The 21,895-nt window shown below is 45.5% G+C and overlaps 2 long non-coding RNA genes across 2 annotated transcripts in view; one reads left to right on the top strand and one right to left on the bottom strand.

Moving 5' to 3' along the window:
* The window catches only part of LOC122114515, a 36,672-nt gene extending 27,957 nt beyond the window's left edge, over nucleotides 1–8,715 (bottom strand). Inside the window, exon 1 of the long non-coding RNA XR_006148581.1 lies at nucleotides 8,563–8,715. This is a non-coding gene — a long non-coding RNA (uncharacterized LOC122114515). The remainder of the gene's footprint in view (nucleotides 1–8,562) is intronic.
* A 1,928-nt stretch (nucleotides 8,716–10,643) lies between these two features.
* Nucleotides 10,644–21,895, top strand: part of LOC122114649 — a 20,738-nt gene continuing 9,486 nt past the window's right edge. Inside the window, exons 1-2 of the long non-coding RNA XR_006148591.1 lie at nucleotides 10,644–10,654; nucleotides 21,640–21,646. This is a non-coding gene — a long non-coding RNA (uncharacterized LOC122114649). The remainder of the gene's footprint in view (nucleotides 10,655–21,639; nucleotides 21,647–21,895) is intronic.

Raw genomic sequence — 21,895 nt, 5'->3', positions numbered from 1 at the left:
ATAAGCAATAAATAATGAAAATTAAGATTAAGAAGTATAGCTGGGAGCTGGTGGCTCACGCCTGTAATCCTAGCTACTCAGGAGGCTGAGGATGGAGGATGGAGGTTCAAAGCCAGCCCAGGCAGGAAAGGCCATGAAATTCTTATCTCCAATAAACCACCAGAAAACCGGAAGTGGCTCTGTGGCTCAAGTGGTAGAGTGCTCGGCTTGAGCTGAAGAGATCAGGGACAGCGCTCAGCCCCATGACAGCAGGAGGAGGAGGAGGAGGAGGAGGAGGACAGAATATGTAAGATCCAAATGTTGATCCAAAAAGAAAATAGACTTCTCATCTGGACTCTTGTGGCTAACACCTATAATCCTAGCTATGGAGGCTGAGATCTGAGAATCATGGTTGGACCCATCCCAGGAAGATAAATCTGAGTCTTTTATCTCCACTTAACTATAGAAAAGTCAGAATTGAAAGTGGGGTTCAAGTGACAGAGCACCAGCCTTGAGCAGAGAAAGCCCAGAGGAAGTATGCCCTAAGTTTAAGCCTTGGCACTGGCACAAGGGAGGAAGACAGAGACAGACAGACAGACACAGACAGATACAGAGACAGACTTCTCACTGGACAAATAAGCAAAGGTCACATTGCCCAGGCAGCTTGTGTAAAATTATTGTCCAGAATTTCAAGGGGAAATGTTTAGTCTCACCAGTGATTATAAAACTGGGAATGCAAGCCGGGTGCTGGTGGCTCACGCCTGTAATCCTCTCAGGAGGCTGAGATCTGAGGATCGCGGTTCAAAGCCAACCCAGGCAGGAGAGATCGTGAGACTTCTATCTCCAATAAACCACCAGAAAACCAGAAGTGGTGCTGTAGCTCAAGTGGTAGAGCGCTCGCCTTGAGCTGAAGAGCTGAGGGACAGCGCCCAGGCCCATAGTTCAAGCCTCACGACCGACAAAAAAAAAAAACCAAAAAACTGGGAATGCAACCGCCACATAGGTATCGTTTTGTAAAATGGCAAATTAACCAGCTCCTAAAATCCCACTTTGAAAGTCTACTGTGGGCAGGCTCTGAGGAACTTAACTTTGAGGCATCGGTGGCACACCATCAATCATTTTCTGGAAACAATCTGTCCGTTTTATAAAATGGGGCATTACAATGGTTGAACTTTTTGACCAAATTATCCAAGAAAATGTTCCCCAAGAAATAATTCAAAAAGGGGGGTGGGTGGGAATGAAAATAAAATGGACAAAAGATATCTGGGTAAGGAAGGGGAGGCCCGCCCCCTAGTGGGAAGAATAGGAATCGCCTTCCTCAGTGCCTAAGGCTGCTTTTATTACCCTGACACCTAGCACTATAAAATGTTTTTGCCTGTTTTTGACTCTTATGTAACTTAACTGCAGAATTATTTTGTGCCTGACTTCTTTTGATCAACATTGTTTGCATTTTTCTGTGTATATCTGCAGTTATTCCCACCACCTCTATTCTTCATGGATATTGGACTTGCTTCCATTTGTTGGATATTACTAATAAACAATCTTGTATGTCTCATGGCATACATGTGTAGACATATCATTTTTATCTAATATAGACCAAGGAATCAAGTGGCTATATCATGCTGACTTGTCCATATTTAACTTTTGTTGTTGTTTTAAGATTATATGAACAGTTCATACTGGTGCTAATTTGCATGCTCTCCTGCAATGTATGAGAATACCCCTGGCTCCAAATTATTTTTTTAATGCCATTTTTTAAAGTCTTAATTTTGACCATTCTGGAGGGTAAGTAGGACATTGCCTTGAGAATTTACATTTGCATATTCCTTTGTAAATGTAAAATAAAGGTGCAAACTCTGGTGGGTAAAAATTACCTGGGAGTTCTTTTTTAGCCTACAGGGGTGCCCACCCGTATAGTTCTGGGCAGATAGGTTTCCTGGGCTTCCTTCAACTCTTCTCTAAAATGTTAACTTTCACTGATCACTTGGGCATAATCTCTCACAAGCTGCTCTTCATTTTTATAGAAGTTTACATTACACAGGAAAGAGCTTGTGAACTTGCTCTAGGTTCTGATCCGGATCCTTTATCTGTTCCATGTGTGGCTGTTCATAGCTTCTTCCACACAACTTAAATCCGCCCATTTTCACAAGAAGAGATAGGCCACGTGCCATTTTTTTTGTCCTGTTCACAATAAGCCAGCAGATGGCACCCACGCCCTGTGTGCAAGCTTTCCACCCGCTGACTTTCAACTAAACTCCCCAAGTACTTCACAAGTTAGCAAGGCTAAACAGACATTCAATTTTCAACTACTATAAATAGCTGGAAAACAAGTCAACCTGAGCTTTTCAATGGAAACAATATAGTGAGAAAGGCACTTTACCAAAAAGCACATGGAGACCACCTCTAAGGAGTCACCTGAAGGTTCACTAAGGGAATAATCATGTGCATTTTTAAAAAATACATTGTTTACAAAAAGCAGGTACTGGCCATGTGTGGTAGTACATCCTTCTAACCCAGCACTCAGGAGGACCAAAAAGATCATACATTTGAGGCCAGCCTGAGCTACATATAGAAACCTTGTCTCCAAAGGGAGACAAGGAAGCTGCCAGCCCACAGACTAAGGGAAAAGTAGAGGTTTAGTCAGGAGACAGTATTTTCCCTCCTCCCCATATTCTTTTGTTTTTCATTTATTATATTTTGTGATTCCTCAAAATAGACTTGATGTATCTTGGAAATCTAGTGGGAAATCAGATTCACTTGCTCCGATAGGGAATTTGTGAGCCAGGTATGGTAGTAGATGCCTGTAATCCTAGCTTCTGGGAAAGCTGGTGTAGGAAGATCTTGCATGATCCAAGTCCTCTAAGGCAAGAGCTGTGTGCAAACCTAAAAGCACAATGGCTCATGGTAGAGCCCGTGCCTAGCAAGCATGAGGCTCTGAGTTCAATCCCAGGAAGGCGAAGCGGAGGGGGAGGAGGTGGAGAGGCGATCCTTTGAGCAGGACCCTTTGCTTTGGATGTGAGTACATCACTGTTTTATTAGCAGGAACTCGAAGCCAAAAGGCTCCATTCATTTCCCTAAGGGAACCAGATCAGGTAGGGTTGTCACCACAGTGAATCACCTCTTCTGATGAACCAAGACCTAGCGCAAAGATGGGCACACTTAAGAATCTGATGGATAAACTCTGTGGTTTTTCCCTCACCACCATTGAGAAATGACTCCAGGCAGAGCTGCAGGCTGAAGCCTTCTGCTCTGCACCCTCCACAGAGACCCCCGCAACCACAGACACCCAGGCTCTGAGAGCAAAAGTGGCTTCCTTGGTTTTGCTTCATCGGGAGGATTGAGCCACACAGGTCTGTGGAAATTCCAGGCCTCACCGGATTTCCCACCTTCTAGGGGAAGGACATTGCACCATGAAAACCTCCTGGTTTCAGGGTTGTGGGGTTGGTGTCTAGAGGCTGGGGCCAGGCCAGGGCGGGCACAGAGACCACTCAGGTATTGTGGGAAGGGAGGGCCCAGCCCCAGGGTCTATTCCTGCTGCTCTAAGTCTAGGGAGATTCTCAGTCCTGCTGCCATTTCCTGTTGCCCAGACTGGCAGTAGTATATGCAAGACCTGGGCAGGAAGAAAAGGACAGAGCCATGTTAGCAGCGCCCCCTAGAGTTTGCGGTTTGCAGTGGCTCCCTTTTCTCCTGGCCCAAGTAGAAATGGTAACCTGCTGCAGGGGGGCTTGTAACTACTCACAAGAGCTAGTTGTTAAATTTTTCGTTTCCCAAAGCTGGTGTTAAGTCATCGTTGCCTCACTCATCAAATTAGGGAGAAAAAAAGTTCTAACACAAATATATGTAATACTGGAGTTTTTGAACTCAGGGACTCATACTTGTGAGGCAGGTGGTCTGCCACAATTCCAGCCCTGTTTACTTTTTGTTGTTATTTTTGTCTTTGTCTTTACTTTAGTTGTTGCTCTGGGATGGCCTGGAACTTCAATCTTCCCTATCTCCACTTCCCAAGTAACTGGGATTGCAGATACGAGCCCACACTGTGAACCTGGTTAGTACGTTTAAAAGTAGGGCCAGGTGCCAGTGGCTTACACCTGTAATCCTAGCTACTCAGGAGGCTGAGATCTGAGGATCAAGTTCAAGGCCAGCCCAGGCAGGAAAGTTCATAAGACTTTTTTTTTTTTGGTCAGTCGTAGGGCCTGAACTCTGAGCTTGGGCCCTGTCCCTCAGCTCTTCAGCTCAAAGCTAGCTCTCTACCACTTGAGCCACAGTGCCACTTACAGTTTTCTGGTGGTTTATGGAGATAAGAGTCCCACAGACGATTCAACAACTGAAGTATATAACTAATGAAAATAACTAATGAAAAATAAGAGATAGTAGAAGGAATGTCGAGTCCAAAATTACAATTTGGGCAGCTGAGTTACTGCCATCACCATTAATCAAGACAGAAAAATGGAGTGAAGACATGAGAAGTCAGTAAAGACAACTGAGAAAAATGAGTATCAAAATGAAACAGGAAAAAGCTATGTCTCAGAAGGCAAAGGAGAAGCGGGTGTCAGTAATATGGGCACAATCATCTAAAAGGTACATAGTTACAAACTATGACAAAGACAAATACAATTTCAATACCTAAGCTGAGAAAGCTAGGAGAAGGGAAAATAAACAGAGGTTTAAAAATAAAAAAAAAAAAAAAAGAGTCCCACAGACTTTCCTGCCCAGGCTGGCTTTGAACTGTGATCCTCAAACCTCTGCCTCCTGAGTAGCTAGGATTACAGGCGTGAGCCACCAGTGCCCAAGCCAGTTCATGAGATTCTTATCTCCCATTAAACACAGATCTCAGCAAAAGTAGCTCAGGGACAGTGCCAAGGCCCAGAGTTCAAGCCCCAGGACTAGAAAAAAAAAGGGGGGGGGGGCGGAGGGGAGAAAAAGTGATACTCAGAGCTCATCCCTCCCTAATTATGTACCTTCTCGTGTGGTGACAAGTCACACCAGGTATCTGCAGGTAGGACTTGCAAGGCAATAGCATTACCACCTAACTTTCCCCCGACTCTGCCTTCCAGAACATTACCGTAGTTGTTTGCAATTGACCCTGGTGAGAATTTTTTTTTACCACAGAAATCAGCAAATGTCATCAATCAGGCTGTTTCTCCCCTGATGCCTGCTGTTTGGAATCTGGAAAAGTACATGGCACACCCAGAGCTCCTGGGATCTACACCCAGAGCTCCTGGGATCTACACCCAGAGCTCCTGGGATCTACACTCAGAGCTCCTGGGATCTACGCATGCCATGGGATCATCCAACCACGGATCACCCAATCCCTGCTCCCAGCTCTGGGCCTGTCCTCAGCCAGACCAGGAAATATCCATGACCCGACCTAGGACACACCTGGGAAGACAGAGCCAAGCTCACTTGTGTGTCAGGATGGATCGGGAGGAAATGGGGAAATGGGAGGAGATGATGAATAAGACTGTGTGGCGGAAGGGCTTGTGAGGACATCGGAGGGGACACACGCAGGAGTTTGAGCCCTGAGGGGCTCCAATAAAGGGTTAGACTGTCTCCTGTCCTCCCCCACCCCCTCCCTGACTGCTAGGATTCATGGGATAACTGGGAGGAGGATTCTAGGAACAGAGGGACAAGACTGTCACGAGGTGGGAATCCAGCCCTTACCAGTCCTTCCTGAACATTCCCCCCTCTGCCCCCTTCCTCTGTTGGCAGACTGCCTTGATCCAGTGGCCGTCAGGGGTCCCCAGCCCCCCCCCCCCCCACCAGCGCCCTGATCACAGCTTTATAGAACAAGTGATTTTTTTTCTTGCTTTTGGCCTGAAGGCCAAATCCAGCCCCTCCCCCTTTCTCTGGGGTAGTTATACCAGGTCACCCCGGTCCTCGCCTGTGAGTTCATGATCAGCATGAGGCTTTCTCCTGGACTTTGGACCCTTCTGCACTTCGCCCTAAGTGTCTCCCCAAATGACTGCTTATGTCCTTTCAAACTCTTTGTGTGTGTGTGTGTGTGTGTGTGATTGGTACTGGGATTTGAACTCAGAGTCTTACACTTGCTAGGCTGGCCTGGCGTGGCTGAGCTACACCTCCAGGCCTGTTTCTCACTGATTAAATTTAGGATAGGGTTTTACTTCCAGCCCAGTTGAGAATCAACGGTTCACCTACTTTTACAGTTTCCATCGACGTTTCCGTCGTTGCTGAGATGACAGGTGTGGGGGGCGGCCAGCTTCCCTTCTCCGGGAGATGAAGTGTCTCAGATTCTGCTGTCAGGACTGGCCTGGCCCTGCAATCCTCCCTAATCTCCACCTCCCAGGTAGGTTGGGGAGCCAGGCGCACGCCACGGTGCTCATTTATAGGTTGAGAAGGGAAGTCTCTCAAACTTTTCTGCCTGGTCTAGCCTCAGACTTCCACCAGCTCAATCTTAGCCTCCGAGTAGCTAGAATTACAGGTGGAAGCCACCTGTGTCTGGCATCCAAGCATTCTTTGTGATAAATTAGTGTCAGCTGCTCCAGCAAATTAACCGAAGCCTAGAGAGGGGCTCTTGGGGAAACTATTGGTAGCAGTGAGCAGCGTTGGAGGGGCTGAATCCCCCCCCCAGCCAAGACAGTGTCAGAACTGGCATCAGAGGATGCCATCTGGTCCCCGTGCATGCTGGGACAGCAGGCGTGATGTGGCTGGTGAATGCTCAGGCAGGAAAAACGGCCAAGTGTGTTTTTCTTCCTCAGACATACCTGCTCTGAAGGGGCTGTGCTGGTCCTTTCTGGGAGAGACCTGGTTGTATCTGGGAGCCCCACCTTCTGCTTATCTATGAACCCCCCCCCACGCCCGCTCTCTGGACTTCCTCTTTCCTTGGCATCCCAGAATCTCATCACCTGGTCTCCCGCCTGCTTTTCACAGATAAAACTGTGGCAGATTAAATAGCCAAGGTGTCACGGCAGGGAAGGGCAGAATCAGATCAAACAAACAAATCAGCAAGGGCGGGCCTGGTAATGAACAGCCAAGGCAGGCCCCTGGAGCCCAGCATATGTTTTCTTCCACAGGCCACCCCGCATTTTCTCAGGGGGCTCAGGCACCAAAGTCATGGTCCCTACACGAAGCCCACGGGGACCACCTCTCCCTAATCCTTCTCTGTCAAGGAGACAAAGCTTGACCTGCCTGACAGGCAAGACAGAGGGGCGTCAGGATAGCAGAGGGAAGGCAACCCGTGCAGATGTGCTCGGCTGATGTCGGCAGCTCTCAGGGAACAGTCCCTGCCTCTCGGTCCAGCCCCCAGGCTTCACCCACTGCAGCCATCATGGCTGTGTGGACCCCCGTGCTCTCCTGACATCTCCTAGCATCCTTGGGGCTTGGCTAATGATGTTCCCTCAGCCTCCAGTGCCCTTCCCTGCTTCTCCATCTGGCAAACATCCTCTAGGCTAGACACCCACTCTTCCCTCCTCTTCACTTCCTCCTCTGTACCAGATACAGATCAATAAAGAAAACAGCCGGGTCATGAACCTGGATCTTCCAGCAGACTCTCCTGGGTGTCAGCGACTGGGTCTTTATCTTCAAATTTGAAGAATGCCTCCCTCACCCATCATGTTCAGTGAACCAAGGAGAGAGAAAAAAATTAACTACGCAAATCCACCCATTTGACTTCTTCCAGACCAAAGTCAGGAAGCAGATCTTAACATTACACACAGCTTTCCTTCTGACTCATGTAGCCACCAAGTATTTACTGAGGGCTGCTGCTACGTGCTGCGCACTGTGTAGACAAAGCTGACGTGGACTCCAGCTCTGCCTTCCGGGGGTTTGCAGATAGAAGGTTCGGAAGAGGGCCTGGCGCCGGTGGCTCACACCTGTAATCATAGCTACTCAGGAGGCTGAGATCTGAAGCTCATGGTTCAAAGCCAGCCCAGGCAGGAAACTCTGTGAGACTCTTATTTCCAATAAACCACTCAGAAAACTGGAAGTGGCACTGCGGCTCAAGTGGTATTGTGCTCGCCTTGAGCACAGCTGAAGAGCTGAGGGACAGTGCCTAGGCTCAGAGTTCAAGCCCCACGATTGACCAAAAAAAAAAAAAGGTTCAGATGAGGCAGAAAAGGATGGCACCTATGACCACCCATTATAAGCAGATGATTGTACACAAATCCTTCAAAGTAGGCCCTCTTTTTCCTTTTTTTTTTTTTTCTGTTCCTGGGGCTTGACTAGTTTGCATATAGATGATTTTATTTTTGTCGGTCGTGGGGCTTGAACTCTGGGCCTGGGTGCTGTCCTTCACCTCTTCAGCTCAAGGCTAGCACTCTACCACTTGAGCCACAGCGTCACTTCTGGATTTTTGGTAGTTCATTGGAGGTAAGAGTCTCACCGACTTTCCTGGCTCGGCTGCCTCTGAACTATGATCTTCAGATCTCAGCCTCCTGAGTAGCTAGGATTACAGGCGTGAGCCACCGGCGCCCAGCTGGGATTATGTTTTTTAAGTATGGATGCCTCGCAGGGCCCAGGCCAGAGACTTGACTGGTCCTGAGATCAAGACCATGGGAAGCATCAGGCTTGGAAACCTCTGCTCTAAACAGGGAATGGGGAGGAGAGAAGTGTGCAAGCCAGACCCACCTGCAGCCAAGATGCTCCTTGATGGCTTCCGGGGTCCTGTTGGGGATGCAGAGCTGTCCAAGTTGGGGAGAGGCCCTGCAGCAAGGGTGGCGCCCGCGCCTCCCCCAACCTCCTGTCTGTGTCACCGCTGCTGTGATCACTGTGTCCCTTGACCTGGAGTTGCCAAAGACTCCTTCCTGGGGAAACTCCGCCGTTTCAATAGAAGAGCACGTGGACCTCCAGACTTTCAGTACACAAGGACAAGGCTGTGGGTCATAGAAGACAGAGGGTCCCAAGGGGGAAGTTTGTGGGTGCAGACAGGATGAAAGGGACTAGAAACACACACACACACACACACACACACACACACACACACACACACGGGGTACGGAGGAGGCAGGCTTAGCAGGGAAGGGCAGCAGGGGAAGTAGAGGCTCCCGACTGTACCCCCATATTGCTGTCACGCTCACAGCCACTGGAACCAGGCTGGGGGTGACAGACCAGAGGGGCAGAGGTTCCCTTTTTCAGAGACAAGCAGTGACCCAGGAGCCAGCACTGGAAACCGATGGCACGGGTGATCTCCCCGCCTTCGCCCACCTGGGGAACATGACCATGGCCGAGAGTCTTCTCAGGAGTAGAGAGAGCCTGGGGAACACCAGTGGGACAGAGGTTGGGGGTACAGAGGGGAGGTACAGGCTATGTGCCCTCATTTTAACTGCATGTCCTGAGCTTCCTATTTATTGCAGCAGTTCTGTGAGCTTCAAGGAGATGTGGAAAGGAGTTTCAGGCAGGCACTTACCACCCTGGGCCCAGAGATGGCTCCAAAAACCTGAGAGGCAATGGGAGCTCCCCACCCCCCCCCTGCCCAGGGCACCAAGGTGGAAGACTGTCCACCAGAGGGGCCTGGGCGAGGGCAGAAGCCCCCCCCTCCTCTCCCCTACCCCTCCCCACTGGCCAAACAGCAATCCTAGCACTTTGCCTTTTCTCACTCACTCACTTCACTCACTTTGAGTCCCTCCGGCTCTCAGAGCTGGTGACCTAGACTCCTCCTGCCCACTGTGGATGGTGGATCAGGGAGAGCTCGCCAGTTCTTTTTTTTTTTTTTTTTTTTTTAATTTTATTTTATTTTATTTGAGAACATACTGTACAGAGGGGTTACAATTACATGGGCAGGATAATGCATACATTTCTTACCAAGCATTGCAGCCTCCTCCTTTGTTTACCCTTCACCTCCCTTCCCAGCCTCCCCCCTCCCTCCCAACCAATCATACCCCCCCTCCCCCCCCCCACCGACATTGTAAAGCTGGTTTTGACATGACATTTTGTACTTCTCATTGTTGCAACAGGTCCACCTGAATCCTTAAACGACTTGTTTGTCCCCATCTCCTCCACATGTTATACTGACATCAAATATAGTGAAAGCGGGGGTTACACTGTGGGGGAGGGACATACAAAGCAACAAAGAAATAATCTTATAAATGCGTTAGAAACACATGCATGAAAGAAACAAAAACATTAAAATAGATATTTGAGGTTTTGTTTTCCTAACATCACATTATCTGACTTTTTCCGCTTGACTCATACCTATACTAGATATTGCAAATAAGGGAAACCATGGGACCTATGTTTCTTTGGGCCTGGCTTACTTCACTTAATATAATTTTTTCCAAGCCTTTCCATTTCCTAACAAATGGGGAAATGTCATTCTTTCTGATGGAGGCATAGAATTCCATTGTGTATATATACCAGATCTTCTTGATCCATTCATCTACTGAGGGGCATCTGGGTTGGTTCCATGTCTTAGCTATGGTAAATAATGCTGCAATAAACATAGTTGTGCTGGTAGCTTTAGTGTGGCCTTGTTTGTGATCATTTGGGTAAATGCCCAAAAGTGGGATTGCTGGGTCGTTGGGGAGCTCTATGTGGAGTCTTTTGAGGAACCTCCATACTGCTTTCCAAAGTGGTTGAACAAGTTTACATTCCCACCAACAATGAAGTAAGGTTCCTTTCTGTCCACATCCCCTCCAGCATCTGTTGTTGTTAGAGTTCTTGATTTTTGCTGTTCTAACTGGAGTGAGGTGATATCTCAATGTTGTTTTGATTTAGCTCGCCAGTTCTTTTGTGAAAAAGGTTGATAGCAAAATGAATCGTATGAATTGGAAATCTGTCCTGGTTTGTTTGTTTGTTTTTTGGTCAGACATGGGGCTTGAACTCTGGGACTGGGCACTGTCCCTGCGCTCTTCAGCTCAAGAGGAGCGCTCTGCCCCTTGAGCCACAGCACCACTTCCGGTTTTCTGGTGGTTTATTGGAGATAAGAGTCTCACGAGCTTTCCTCCCCAGGCTGGCTTTGAACCTCGATCCTCAGATCTCAGTCTCCTGAGTAGCTTGGATTACAGGCATGAGCCACGGACGCCCGGCTCTCTGTCCTGTTTTGTGGGGAGGGATCCTATCTTCCACTCGTCTCAATTGGCTGGGAGGGTATGTGGAGAAAGGCTAGATAGCTGGTTAGCAGAGGACAAACAGATGAGATAGATTAGAAAGATGGGTAGATGGACAGATGATAGATTGGCAGATAAATTAGATAACTAGATAGATAAAATTCTAGGGGAAAATGTGGTAAAAATGTTTCTAGTTGGAAATCTGGTTGAGTGGTGTGGAAGTTCTTTAAGCTATGTCCCCAACTCTTCTCTTTAAAATTAATTTTAAAAAATTTAATGGAAGTTACTCTAGGCATGATAATCCAGGCACTTCTGAAGCTGAAGTGGGAGAATTGAAGTCCCAGAACTGAGAGCCAGAAAAGGACTGTGGTATGAAACTTTGCACACTGAGTTCAATCAGAGAACATTTAAGAAACATTTCCAACATCCCTGTATTATGAGCTCTGTATTATGGCAGGGACCATGACTCTTTATCCTTAAAAAAAAAAAAAAGTACAGGCTGGTAGTGAGACCAGAGTTGTGCTCAGGTCTCCACTGCTGCTCTGGTATCTCCACTCTCTCTGGAAGGGGTGGGGAACGTTTTTTTTCTCAATGTTCATTACTTCTCCCTCAAATTTTATGTCATTCTTATGATTCACTTAATATGTTTGCTGCTGTGAACAAAAACTCCTAGACTTACTGATCTATGCCTTGTCAGGGCCAGATCAAATAATTTTGTGGGCTTTATAAGGTTCCCCACCCCTAAAAAGAAGCTTTGGTTTCCTCCAAGACACAATGAGGTGAAGCCCTAGTGGAGAGGAGGAGGTGGGGGGGGGGGGACGGCGTATCTTTTCCCCACAAGATGAGAACAGGCATGGCCAGGCTAACGGATGATCAAGGGTAGTCTGACTCAGAGTTGAGAAGCAGGAAGTGTGGGCACGAGGGAGAGCAGAGCTGTCCCACACCTCACTTTACTCTGGACATAATCCCAGCTCTGGACCACGTGACATGAGCAAAACACCCACCACCTCTCTCAGCATGTAAAAAGCTGGGAAATGGCACACCTGTCCCCAGGCTTGTCACTAGGCGCTAGTGGCTCACGCCTGTCACCCTAGCTACTCAGGATCTGAGTATTGGGGTTCAAAGCCAAGTCCATGAGACTCATCTCCAGTTAACCACCTGAAAACTGGAAGTGGTGCTATGGCTCAAGTGGTAGAGCGCTCGCCTTGAGCTGAAGAGCTGAGAGACAGTGCCCAGGCCCAGAGTTCAAGCCCCACAACTGACAAAAAAAAGTGTTTGTCACACGCACCATGAGTGAGGGACACATTGGCTGACCAGCTGATTTCACCTCAGTGTCATACAGAGCGAGAGTAAACCAGAGTCTCCTGCCTGTCCATCCTTAGAGCCATGCTCAGAATTTAGGAATTTCTATGCTCATCAAGAGGAAAAAAGCATTTTGTGTTTATGCAAAGCACTGTCAACTGAAACTGACCTCATGAGATGGGCATCTGAGTTTGTTTACAAAGAAGAAACAATGAGCCTACTCTTCGGAGCCTTGAGCCCACACCCTGCTGTCTTCTTCTAGCTTCCTAACAGGCAGGGAGAGAAGCCAGGAACTTCCAGGTCCTCTCAATGGTGGGACCTTTGGGGGATTCCCTCCTCAGCTCCAGTTCCTCTGTTGCACAAAGTCTTTGGGGCTACTCTGGAGATAGAGAATGGGAAGACTGTGTTGTTTAAGACCAGTGTGGGGAAAAAACGTTCCTAAGACCCCATCACAACCAATATAAATCTGGGAACAGTGGCACACACTTGCCATTCTAGCTACCTGGGAAGCATAAAAGGAGGATCATTGTCCAGGCCGGCCCTAGCAAACAAAATGAAACCTTATTGGAAAAAAATAAAGCAAAAGGGCTGAGGGCATGGGTCAAGTTGTGAAGCTCCACATCTTTTCCTCCCTGCTGACCAAACTGTTTTTCCGGGTAGCTGTACAGACTGTTATACATCATCACAAATTCTTCCTGACTCCATAATTTATAACATGAGCGTTAGACTCCATACCCAAGCTTTAGTTTCAAAAGAAAAACCTTTTCTGTCCTTCAACATTCTGAATGAAAATAGATGCAGAGGGGCTGGGAAGGTGGCTCAGTGCTTGTCTTGCATGCACGAGGCCCTGGCTTCGATTTCTCAGCACCACATAAATAGAAAAAGCCAGAAGTGGTGCTGTGGCTCAGTGGTAGAGTGCTAGCCTTGAGCTGAAGAGCTGAGGGACAGCGTCCAGGCCCAGAGTTCAGGCCTTACAACCGACAAAAAAAAAAAAAAATGTAGAGTGGCTTTTAAATTATAGTCTTAGCTGTGGATTTTTAAAAATTTTTATTTTTTATCATAAAGATGATGTAGAGAGGAAATATAGTACATAAGTACATTTCTTTTTGGACCATGTCACCCCTTCCCATGCTCTCCCCCAATTTTTCCCTCTGTTGAGGGATTTTGAAGCCTCTGCATTGGAACTAATTTGTTTGATGCCAGAGATTCAAAAAATCTGATATGTCCATTCTTCTTTTTTTTTTTTGGCCTAGGCACTGTCCCTCAGCTCTTTGGCTCAAGGTTAGAACTCTACCACTTGAGCCACAGCAGGCTTTTCTGCTTATGTGGTGCTGAGGAATTGAACCCAGGGCCTCATGCATGAGAGACAAGCACTCTACCACTGAGCCACCTTCCCAGCCCGGTTATTCCATTCTTTTAGTGCATTTTGTGCTATTATAAAAGAATACCCAAGACTGGGAGATTTATGAAGAGTAGAGATTTATTTATTTATTTTGGTCAGTCATGAGGCTTGAATTCTATTCAGCTCAAGGCGAGTGCTCTACCACTTGAGCCACCGTGCCATTTCAGGTTTTCTGGTGGTCAATTGGAGATAGAGAGTCTCATGGACTTGCCTGTCCTGAGTAGCTAGGATTACAGGCATGAGCCACTGGTACCTGGCATTCCACAGGTTTTAAGTTGCCAAACATGTATGAAAACCAAACCAAAGAAAGTATACACATGCCAAGATCCCTTTAATTCTCTGGGAAATAGCAGTCTTCATCTCCTTGAAGTCTGAAGTCTGTTTCTGTCTGTCTCTCTGTGTTGTGCTGGTACTGGGGCTTGAACTCAAAGCTTCACACTCTTGCTTAGCTTTTCAATTCAGGACAGGCACTCTGTCACTTAAGCCACACCCCACTTCCAGTTTTTTTTGTTTTTTTTTTTTTTGCTGGTTAATAAGAGTCTCTCAGACTTTTCCTGCTTGGGCTAGCTTAGAACCTTGATCCTTAGATCTCAGCTTCCTGGGTAGCTAGGGTGAAATATCTTATGGTGTCAGTTTCTGAAGAAATTTACGTATGCCTTCTTTATTGGATCTGTCAAGGCGAACTTATTGAAAACTACAACCTTCAGGGAGGCAGGAAGGCCCCAGCAATATAAAATATGATGACCAGAAGGCCACACAACTAAAGTGAGGTCAGAGTAACTGGATGTTACCATGGTAACAACACGGAACCCTTCTGGCGAATGGGAAAATGAGGACAGTTTTTTATTTGAAAAGTAAATGGTGCCACAAGAGCACTTCCTGGAAGGCTAGAAATGACTGACAGCTTGTTTTTGCAAGATGGTCTCATGGGTACATACAATTACCCAACTTCCTTGAACAGAACCATTAAGATCTGTCCGTTCTCTTGGAGCTGAGCTACATTTCAATCATAAAGATAATTGGATGGGCTCAGGGTTGAGTCATTTATTGTGGAGATCTGCCCTTTGTGTCCTATGCTTCCTCCAAAGCCTTTTTGGTAAACTAAATGTGAAGGAACATGATTAGAGCAATTGTGACTTAAGTATGTTTAATTACAGAGGGAAATACAAATACTCTTTTAAAGGAAGTCTAATTCAATCTGCTTTTGTGTCCAAACTCTTTTCATTCACCTTTTGTTCATTACACTGTGGATGTCTATTATGAATTGTGTGCTTTCCTACATTCAGACTACTTTTTTTTTTCCCAGACTACTTCTTGATGGTTGATAATATTTATGCTGCAGGCTGAAAAACTGCTATTATTTGAGCTGCTACTTTTCGGCATAATATGCTTTCCAGAAATCAATACTTTGGCCCTTTCCACTCCTTTTTTTTTTGCTGGTTAATTGAAAAGTCTGCTAGCTTTGTCTGCCTGGGCTGCCTTCCAACCCGATCCTCAGATCTCAGCTTCCTGAATAGCTAGGATTATAGGCCTGAATCACTAGTACCTGCCATCCACTTTATTTCTAAAGTCAAGCATTTATTTGTCCTATTCTTCCATTGGTGGTCCAATGTGGTTAAAACTTCTAAGTAAAACTTATTTGCCACTATCTTGAAAAATAAAACAATAATTTAAAAGCAAATTGTACCCTTAAAAAATTGAAACAATTGAAACCCGATACATATTGAATGGCTGGCATAATGAAACTATCTCCAAAATAACAAGCAATACATCGCATTGGCCTTATGGTACTAACCTACCTTCTTTTTGTTCATAAGGAAGCTGCAGGTAGCCAAGGTGTCATAAAAATCAGATTCAGTTGCATAAGGCCCAAGAAATAGTATCAAATTCATAAGGAAAAAAATCACAGATATATTACTTGATATAAATACAAAAAATTGTATTTAATTTTTAAAGAGCATCCCATTGCTACAAATAAAGGATATTTTATGATATTTGCACTGTCACACCAGAAAAATTGGTTTTTAGCATTTCCTCAAGATTTATCATAAAGCATGGGGTTTTGAATTTATTCTAATTTTCATTTTAAAATTAAGTAGAATGACAGGAGGCATAAAGTGGCAGAGTGTCTGGAAACCCTGAGGTTCCATTCCCAGCACCATAAAAAAAACAAACAGGTTAGTAGCATACAATAGTAAAGTTATATAGTAAAACACTATCCAAACCAAGACCAAACCTGAAAATCTACTTCTGTTTCTAGAGAAAAATCACATAATTACTTGAGCCAATTCTCTAAACCCCGGGAAAACATGTTTCAAGGGACCATTACCACAGAACTTAATTCTATTCCCATTTCTAGCTTAAGAACCTGCCCTTAACTTCATTCTTTCTTGGGGGGGGGTCCGGTCGAGGGGCCTGAACTCTGGGTCTGGGCGCTGTCCCTCAGCTCTTCAGCTCAAGGCTAGCGCTCTACCACTTGAGCCACAGCGCCACTTCCGGCTTTTTTGTTTTTGCTTATGTGGTGCTGAGGAATCAAACCCAGGGCCTCAGGCATGCAAGGCAAGCGCTCTACCACTGAGCTACCTTCCCAGCCCCAACTTCATTCTTTCTTATTCAAACCACAGACCAGTGAGTAAACACAATGGATAGTGATCACTGAAATGCAGACATTTGTTTCTAAGGTTATATATGTAGGTATAGATACATGGGTATTGATTTTATTACTAAGGCTTTTCTGGATATGAGGCCATCTAGGTGAGAGTGTCTGAGCGCAAAGGTATCTACGGGGCAAGTACGTGCTCTCTAAGAGGTTGACAGCTGGGAAATTGTGAAACACGGGTGGGCCAGGAGTGGCCTGAGGCTAGTAGGTTTGAATTTCAAACAAGCAATTCTCCCATTTGAGGAAAAACGTTATCTTAAACACCTTAAGAGCCTGCTAATCATTCTGAAAACATTTATATTGCTAGCCATTTCTAATACTACTCATCATTCTTAAAACATTTTTTTTTGGGGGGGAGAGGGTCCGGTCGTGGGACCTGAACTCTGGGCCTGGGCGCTGTCCCTCAGCTCTTCAGCTCAAGGCTAGTGCTCTACCACTTGAGCCACAGCGCCACTTCCGGCTTTTTTCTTTTTGCTTATGTGGTGCTGGAGGAATCAAACCTAGGGCCTCAGGCACGCAAGGCAAGCGATCTACCACTGAGCCACCTTCTCAGCCTTTAAAACATTTCTTTAAAAAAAAAAGCACTTGTTGAACAACTAGCACATAAATTAAGCACCATGTTCGGTACTTTCCAGCTATTTTAGAGTCTTTAGAGCCTGCCAGGTACTATTAACTCAGTTTTATGGATAGGGAGAGTCTGGGGTTTCTATAAAGTAGGGTCATAGGTGGCAGGGCTCCAACTTCACAGCCCAGAGTACCTTCTACCACCAAGTCTCAGCGCAAATAGGAGTGGGTTTCTTCAGCAAAAACAAAACATGACTGCGTATTTAATCAGCTCTCCCTTCAGTTCTTGGTGTTACTGAGAAAGCTCACTTCACATTTTATTTGTATGCAAAAAGAATGATAGATGTTTGCTTATGCTCCTGGCCATAAAGCTGAAAGGTTTCTGGGCTTTGGTTTAATACAACACAGGACCGGTCTTCCCCAAAGAGAAGAATGGTTCCTCTTCTCTGGGCACCCCTGAATCTCGTCTGGTTCTCCTTCTCCCCTAACCCTTTCTCCACGGTCCCTAGGATTCTCTTTGCTTGCATCCTCCAGGACCGTGTTGCTCTGGGTTCCGTCTTCATTGCACTCTGAAAGTCCTCCACAGGTGTTGTCTTCTTGTCTTCCATGCCCTGGTCTTATTGCTCTTAACCTGCCATGTGGAGCATTCTAGAAGGCTCCTGGACCTCATGCATTGTCTTCTCCCATTCTTCCCCCCCCCCACCCCACCCCCCACCTTGTCTTCCTATCTTCACTACCCAGGTGAGAATCTCCTGCCTTGAGGTCTTCACTTTTTCTCACTCACTCTGTTCTCTCGTGCCCTCTGCCACTGCGGGCGTTTGTCCTGGCTATCCACCGCCTGCCCACTGGATCATGGTCAGCCACTGGTCTCTGTGTCCAACCAAGAGTCCCTGTCAGCATCCATCCACTACCTGCGCTTGCTATTATAGACAAGTCTCCGTTAGGAAGAGGAAACTCTCCTTCAGTTGAAAACCCTGCTCGGGGCTCCTTTGTAGTATCAGAAAAATAGCACACGTGCTACCTCAGCCCACTCTCCTACTTCACACTTCAATAGCAAAATGCCCACGTAGTAAACTCCCCTAAAGTTCCAAAACAGACATTGTGCTGTTTTAGGGCTCTCTGCCTCAGTAAAGATATGACTCTGTTGCAGTCGCCATGTTTCTAATGGCCACGCATCAAGAAATGAGTCTGTTGAATCTTTTGTGATCTGCCTTCTTTGGAACACTTTGCTTGGTGCTGTCTGTCCTTGCTTCCATTGTCCTGTTTGGATCTGCTCACAGGAGTGTCTCCTTTTCCTAGAATGTCAGACCCTGAGGCCCGCACAACGTCTAATACAGAGTGAGCACTAAATAATGTATGACTTCTCAAATATTTAAATTACATTTAAATCATAGGTCAGATTTTTATAAAAGTCCACATGTGAATGAATCTTACCTGGATCATTCTAGTCGCCTGTGCACTGGAGTTCTACAAAGGCTCGGTACAACCCTAACAACCAATTTCAATAAGTGAAACTTGATTGAATTCTGTTCTTAAAATTGTAGCTAGTTAGTTGGGCGCTGGTGGCTCATGCCTGTAATCCTAGTTACTCAGGAGGCTGAAATTTGAGGATCGAGGTTCAAAGCCAGCCCAGGCAGGAAAGACCGTGAGACTCCTATCTCCAGTAAACCACTAGAAAACCAGAAGTAGCTCAAGTGGTAGAGCGCTCACCTTGAGCTAAAGAGCTGAGGGACAGTACCCAGGCCCAGAGTTCAAGCCCCATGACTGACAAAAAAAAAAAAAAATGTAGTTAGTTCAAGTCCCAAAATAAAAATTGTAGCTAGTGTTGGACCTGATGGTACATACCTGTAATCCCAGCAGAATGTGAGAGGCTGAGGCAGGAAGATCATAAGCATACATACATATACATACAGATATCTATACAAATAGACATACATGTATACACGTACATGTATACATAATAATCTTGAGAGAATTAGAATGGTTTATGTAACAGGTGATACTATTAAGTTAATGTTGATTTTCTTAGGAATATGGTGGTGGCACCATAGGCAGTTAGAAGGTCCTGTCCCTCAAGTAGTGAATACATCCTTAAGTTTTCAAGAGAAAAGCTTTAGGATTGTAATTTAGTTTCAAAGAATTCACTTATAAATGAACAAAATTTACATAGAGACACAGGGAATGTGGCAGAATGTCCATTGCTAAAAAAGCGTAAGTACTCTTTGTGCTGACTTTTCAATTTCTTGGCAGAACTTGAAATTTTAAAACATTGGAGGAATTTTGAAATTCAAATTTTAAAAATCAAATTTTCTGGCATCATTGTTGGGGCTCAGAGGGTTGGTACCCTAAAGGTAAGCCTCTGGAGGCAAATTTTCTCTTTCACTTTCTCCAGCTTTCTGTATCTTACTCTTCATTTCCCCAGAGGAAAGCCATAAAAACTAAAATTCTTTCTTCTCCTTCTTCTCCTCCTCCTCCTTCTCCTTCTTCTTCCCCCATAAGGCAGGCTATAGAAAACAGAGCCACTTCTACCAAAGCTACCTATTTTTTAAAAAAACCCAACCCTAAAATATTATCTTGAACTTTCCTCCACCTTTCTGCATGAGAGCTGGCCATAAAGAAATTCTCTGACCTACCTAGATCAGAAGATCCCCATTCCAGAGGAGGGCATGGTGTTATACACCCACAATCCCTAGTTACTCAGGAAGTGAAGGTAGCAAGATTATGAGTTTAAGCCCAGCCTGGGCAAAGTTAGCAAGATCCTATTTCAAAAGCAAAATACAAATTAAAGGGCTGGGTCATGGCTCGATTGGTAAAGTGCTTTCTAGTCAGTGCCAGGCCCTGGGTTCAGTGCCCAGTACCACACACACACACACACACACACACACACACACACACAAGCAGAGCATGAGAGCAAAAAGATATCCTCATTCCAGAAAGCAGCTTGCCCCATACCTAGGAGGAAAGAATGCTGCACAGACAGGTCAAGAATAATACTGACAGACTGATAGAACTTGATGGGTTTTCCCCTCAGTCTGTGAGCATTAGCTCATACCTTCCCCTTTTGTCTGATATCTTTGTAAACAATTATCCATGCTTCATGAACCTGAATAGAAGAACAGATAGCACTGAGCACTGGTGGCTCGTACCTGTAATCCTAGCTGCTCAATAGGCTGACATCTGAGGATCGAGGTTCAAAGCCAGCCTGGCTAGGAAAGCCTGATTTTTTTTTTGTCTGTCATAGGGCATGAACTCTGGGCCTGGGCACTGTCCCTCAGCTCTTCAGCTTGCACTCTACCACTTGAGCCACAGTGCCACTTCTGGGTTTTTCTGCTTACTGAGGAATAGAACCCAGGACGGACCTCATGTATGCAAGGCAAGCACTCTACCACTGAGCCACCTGTGAGATTCTTAAATCCAAAATAACCACCCTAAAACCAGAAATTAAGCTGTAGTTCAAAGGAGAAAGTTCCAACCTTTAGCACACAAGCTCAGGGAACAGAGCCCAGACCCTGAATTCAAGCCCTATCACCACCATCAACAAAAAACAATAGCTTTGCCTGGATCTTTGGTGTTTACATGAAGTTTTCCTGGTTACTTAAAACTATGACCGAATACATGTGTTGGGACTTCTTGTTGCAAGCCCACCTTTTGTTCTAGGGTGTGGCTCCTTAACAATGGCTGGAAATTGGTCACCCCCTTTCCTACACCTGCAGTGTAAGCCTTGCTCTTGGAACTCTCTTCCTCCTAAACTTGCTAGCTAGTACTTTTCTACTAGCAACGGCAACATAGTTCACACCCTCGCCACGGCTTGCCCGTCAGCTTTGTATTTCAAGGGTGAAATCACAGTCGTCCTTCAAAATCATTTCACAGACCTCTCTCCTAAATTGGCCAACCAGCATGAAACTGTTCGTTGCTAATTACCTACATGACATTACATTCGGCTTAAAAGTTTAAGCAAATAAAAATGTGCTTCCCAGTTGCTACAGGTAATCCCAGCAACTCAACTGCCAGAGATTTTCCTCTGGGAAAAATGTGAGGTAATAAGGAAGCAACAAAGGTTGGGAGAAATGGTCTCACTCTAATCCTTTCACAATTGCCAAGTCTCTGGCAAGTGCCAGTTATCTTTTATTGCCCTTCTTTTAGCTTTCCATTACATTCATACAAGTGAAGAAACCATTTACCATTCTACTCCAAAGAAGTTAATGAGCTGAGGTAGTACATAATCAAGAGAAGTTGAGAAAAATGACCACACAAAAATCTGTTCATGACCACTCATACTGTCACTCCTCATCATTGTCCCAAACTAGAGACCTATCAGGTGTCCATTAATTTACAAACAGATAAACAATAGGTGCTGTATCTATACAATGGAATCTTCTTCCTTACAAAAAGGGGTGCTAGTCACTCACGCCTGTAAAAAATCCTAGCTACTCAGGAGGCTGAGATCTAAGGATCTCGGGTCAAAGCCAGTCAAGGAAGGAAAGTCTGTGAGGCTCTCTTATCTACAATTAACCACCAGAAGAACTTACGTGGCGCTGTGACTCAAAATAGGACAGCACTAGACGAGCAAAATAGCTCTGGAACAGCACCCATGCCCTCCGTTCCAGCCCTACAACCGACAAAAACAAAAGGATGAAATGTTGATATTGTGGTACTGTATGAATTATCACTTGAAAACATTATTTGAAGAGAGATCCCACTTTTATGAGATGTCCAGAATAGATGAATCCTAGAGAAAAAGTTCATTCGTGTTTGCTTTGGGCTGGAAGCAGAGGAGTGAGGAAAAGTTTTGGTTAAAGGGTTCTTTGTAGGAGGGGAGGCGAAAATGTTTTTGAACTAGATGGCAGATAGGATTGCACAGCTTTGTGAATATAATAAAACTATTGAATTATGCAGCTTAAATGGAATTCGGTCTCAATTTTAAGAAGAAGTTATGAAAAAAGCAAGTTTCTACTTGTACCATTTGAGCCACACTTCTGCTTCCAGCTT

This window comes from Dipodomys spectabilis, unplaced genomic scaffold (assembly GCF_019054845.1).
Source record: "Dipodomys spectabilis isolate Male_0828 unplaced genomic scaffold, ASM1905484v1 ptg000108l, whole genome shotgun sequence".
NCBI classification, from domain to species: domain Eukaryota; kingdom Metazoa; phylum Chordata; class Mammalia; order Rodentia; family Heteromyidae; genus Dipodomys; species Dipodomys spectabilis.
The sequence above is the reverse complement of the archived record's forward strand: the minus strand, read 5'-3'. Positions and strand labels throughout refer to the sequence as shown.